We start from the raw sequence: 5,000 nt of genomic DNA on the forward strand, positions 1-5,000 counted from the left end.
GTTGCAGTACCTTCTTTGACCATCTCCTGCACAGTGTCCCTTTAAAAATGAAGCGGTGTAGGCCTAGTTTGGTCATATCTAATTAAATATCCTCTGATTTGCATAGGCTATACCAACATGTTAGAACTAGGCCATAACAGGCCTCAGAAACACTGTGGAGTAAGTCCATGGATGTTATAGCATCAGAAGTTCATTTTTACCTCTCTAAACATTTAATACTGACCCTAACATGCCCAAAAGAACACATGAAAGGGCCATTAATATTAAGAATGATTAGGCTGAAATTGATTATATGCCTATTAGAACAACTACTACAATACCCCCCAGCCGTAGGCCTACAGTCCAGTATAGGCCTACTTATTTGTGACAGCAAGGAGTTAGAGTAGTAGCCAATAAAGTACTTTATGTTTAATTTTTGTTATAATTATGGTTTTGGTAGACCTCTTATTATTATTATTATTATTATTATTATTATTATTATGTAGTGTTTGGTTATGTTAAGGTTGGCTTAGGCCTATGTATGGACAAACAGACTTCTTGCGATTCTAAGCTACCTTTAAAGATAGGAACATTTTCATATACTTGTAATGGTCTCTATTTGCTAGATGTCAATGATTGGGTAATGATAGCCTACTTGATACAACTTAATTGGAACACTTATCTGTCTGATCATGAAAAAGCCTTTTGTGCCTGTGCACATCACTGGGCCAATATTTAGCCAAAGTCCTCTTTTTTTACTTTGTTATTGTTGTTTTTTTACAACCTGACTTTGGTGGTATTGCCAGTGCTTTTCATATCCACTGTAGCCTACTGACCTGACTTAAGGGAAAGGATACATGTTGCAAGGATACATGTTGCATGTAGCCTCACTTTGCAACATATGGTGGGCATGGCAATCCTCATGTAAAGATACAAACCCTTTACACAAGCCTCTTTTCCATAAAGTTGAAGCAAATCATTTTTTTGGTGACAGGGGAGTCTATTAGACAAGTAATTGATATCCCCAACTACTTCAGAAAATACTGCAATGTATTGAGGGGAAAGAATGCTATCACGGAGTTGTGCGCCTGGATGGTTTGGAATAAGCAGCATGTTTAGGCATCCTGTGTAGGCCTACTTGACTCAAGAAACCAACACGCTACAAAAGCGGCAATTATGTGACTCTATTTTAGGCCTAAGCCATAACACAGATATAGCACAGTAAGTCAAATAAGCAGTATCAATTAGCTGATTATTCAGTTCAAACACAAAGCCTATCTGACACATTTCGTCTTGTCAGGCGAGTGCAGCCTGCGAGCTAACCCCCCCCCCCCCTCACACAACAAATAAGACGTGCAGATTAACACACTCTAACAACGTTATTGTTGACTGCTTTATTGTTTTGCTGTGCTCTCCGCATGTTACTAGAAAGTACCGTTTCTTCTTATTTAAATTCGTCTCGCAAGTCACAACAGTGGTCTTGCTCTGCTCGCTTTCCTTCTAGAGCTTGTTGCCACGTGACACATTACAACCAATCACAATGGTGAATCTCTGAGTCTGCCTATCGGATTCAGTTTCACTTTCTTCACACAAGTGTGAAATCTCAGATTTCATTAGACCAGGGCATTAAAAATGAATTAATTCAACTGCCGTGTATCGCCTTAAATTTAAAAAAAAAGGAACGAGTAAGGAACGAGTGTTTCTGTAAATGTAACGAAGTGAAAGTACTAAATTTCGCTTTGAAATGTAGTGAAGTAAAAGTATAAAGTCTTACCAAACAAAAATACTTGAGTAAAGTATGAAAGTATGAAAATGTTACTTAAGTACAGTAACGAATTACATTTACTTCGTTACTGTCCACCACTGATCTTTGCGTAAAGTTTATGCACACAGGCACAGCATATTTCATTATGCACACACTGCTGTGCTGCTGTGTAAACACCACAATAACAAAGGATTGTTGTTTCTGTTTTTGTTGTTGTTGTTGCTTTTTGTTTAACATTCAAATGCTATTACTGATAAGATCTTTCAGGAAGTGTATAAATTATTCACATGTCAACCACAGCTACCACAAGAGGTCACTTAGATAAACAGAGCAGTGTCTAGCAGAAGACCTAATTAACAGGTAGGCCTGCAAACACACACACACACACACACACACACACACACACACACACACACACACACACACACACACACACACACACACACACACACACACACACACACACACACACCACACACACACACTACTGTGTGTGTGTGTGTGTGTGTGTGTGTGTGTGGGGGGGGGTGCATGTGTGTGTGTTTGTGTGTGTGTGTGTGTGTGTGTGAGAGAGAGAGAGAGAGAGAGAGAGAGAGAGAGAGAGAGAGAGAGAGAGAGAGAGAGAGAGAGAGAGAGAGAGAGAGAGAGAGAGAGAGAGAACTTTCTCACATGAACCCCGGACACCTGCTGCCTTCTTGGCAGGCTCCAAAGCTGGCATGTGAATGTGGGAATGTGTATGTGATGGCTATTTGAAAGTACTTTGAGTCAACTGCATAGCTGTGATATATAAATACATTTTGATTGATTGATTGATTGATTGATTGATTGATTGATTGATTGATTGATTGATTGATTGATTGATTGATTGATTGATTGATTGATTAGTAAATGTATGATTAACTGTATGTGGTGTAAGTTAGGCTATATACATTTGTGTTGACAATAGAATCTTAGAATGTTCTATTCGGTAGTAATGCAGTACAAGTCACAAAGCTAGAATATTCTAGTCGGTAATAATGCCTCTATTTTGTCATAATTCTGTCCAGCTCCATGATAATGTCATCTAACTTTATTGAGGGCAGACTAGAGCTCTTCATTCTTGTATGATTTAGAAGTTGGATGGTGTGCGATTACCTGGTGGCTTCATGGGGCTCCTGTGCTTGTGCTGTTTAACGCAACAGAGTGTCAGATGTTGTGAAGACAAAGACCCAAAGAAAAAGAAGAAGAAATACATATTGGCCTTATTGGAGGCTCTGGGAGTTGTCGTCGATGTTGAAGACATGGACCCATATATCAGGATGAACAAAAAGAAACCTGAAAAGCATGTCCAATTCATCAACAAGGAATCTGATGAAGACTGTGAAGTCGAAACGTAATCCAGCCATGAAATAATAAAATAAAACAGAAAGGATTTTAAGTGTGTGGACCTCTCACTTCGAAACTCAGGTCATCAACAAGCCATCACTGAAACAGTCTCTGTGGTCAGAGCAAATGGATCCATTGTTCCCATGGATGCTCCTGCCAACAGATGAGCTAACTGGTTGAAGATGGCTGGGCAGCAGGATGTTTCTCCTAGGCCTCCTGACATTCACACTTATGACATTCACACTCATAAATCAATGTGACAAGGATACAAGGAGAAGTTATTGTTCACATATGTAGTGTCACTTCTATGAAACACAAAAAGGGAAATCAATTGGGCTTTTCAAAACCTGTTCTGAAAGAGGTGGAGACGGGGGTAGTTGAGTAGGTTCAAGTATTAAAAGTACATAATGATGGCCAGAGGAGAGAAGTTTTTTTTTCTCAGTCTGTCTGTCTTTGCCTTATGACAGCATAGTCTCCTTCCAGAGTTTTTTATTTTTATTTATTTAATTTTTTAAAAACCTTTTTTAACATAAATGTCCCATTGAGACTAGGCATCTCTTCTGCCAGGGAGCCCTGTCACAGTGGCAGTCAAATAGTGTCAGACAGGATACTTGACAGTTAAACAGTCCATGGTTTGAATTACAATAATCTCTGGTAATTTTTGCTCTGGAAAAATTAACTCTCCTGGCGTAGATGTCCTTGTGTAAATCCACTGCTGAGGATAGAAGGTCTTCATGATGGAAGCTGAATTTCCACAACAGACAACAAGAATCATGTTGGTTCTTTACTTTTTTGCACCAATTAAATAATCATGATGTCCTATTTTTGTTTACTTTTATTTCAGAGTGTAATATTGAACATAATAATTCTCACAAACGAGTGATGTGGGGACCTAGAATCGAGTCCAGCCTGCTTGGCTCATGTCCCAACCATTAGCCTACTCTCTCTCTCCAACTAGTTTCCTATCTAAGCTTCACTATCCTTTAAATACTAAAAAGCATTGTTTGTTCAGGCTATTTCTTTATAAAGAAGAAGTTTTCAAACTAATTAGGCTAATTAATTGCCAGGAAGGCCTAGCTTTCCTCATGTGTTAGCCTAAACCACAAGGGGTCGCTAATTCAGCACAAAGTCAGCTGCTGTGGCTGTTTTTCACGTAGTAGGCCTAGTAGGCTGCGTAGCCTGCACTAATCAAACAAAACAAACAAAAAACACGAACGCAAAAAAAACGTTAACATAAATAAAATCCATTCGCTCTGTTCCTCTTCCTCTCAGACATTGCCTAGCCAGGGTAGCCTACTTGTCTGAGTCACTGTAACTCTAACCCTATTGCCAAACTGCTTGTAAAATATCCTACAAGTGTTGTAGGCTAGCTAGGCCTACTTCTGTGGAAAACGAAAGACGGTTTGGTGTATCGCTCAATGTGCTCAATCTGTGGTACGTGTACCACTGGTGGTACTTGGGACATCTCTGGTGGTACTTGGAAGATTCATTTGTTGTGCATTGATTTGAAGGCTGATCAAGTTGGCTGATCGAAAATGTCTCTTTGGTCTCACATTTTGTAATATTGAACTGTATGAATCTGAAAACATAATGCAGAATAATACTAGGCAAGCAAGAAATTTAAAAACTTGCACTGAATGTGACCGTAGCTGTTGATGCTGTCATGAACCTCTCCTGTATTGACTGGCAAAAGTGACACAACAAGTTTGAGAACCACTGGTTTAGGCAGCCTAGGCCTATATTCTTTCAAATAGCCCAGGCCTAAATTAGCCAACAGTAAAGCAAACTTTTCACATATTTGGATTTTTCCTCAACTAAGTTAGCCTTCTACGCCCTACAATATTTATAAGATACAGAGCAGAGTAGACTAATTTTTTTTTTTTTTTACAAA

The sequence above is a fragment of the Engraulis encrasicolus genome, chromosome 15 (assembly GCF_034702125.1).
Source record: "Engraulis encrasicolus isolate BLACKSEA-1 chromosome 15, IST_EnEncr_1.0, whole genome shotgun sequence".
In the NCBI taxonomy this organism is placed as follows: Eukaryota; Metazoa; Chordata; class Actinopteri; order Clupeiformes; family Engraulidae; genus Engraulis; species Engraulis encrasicolus.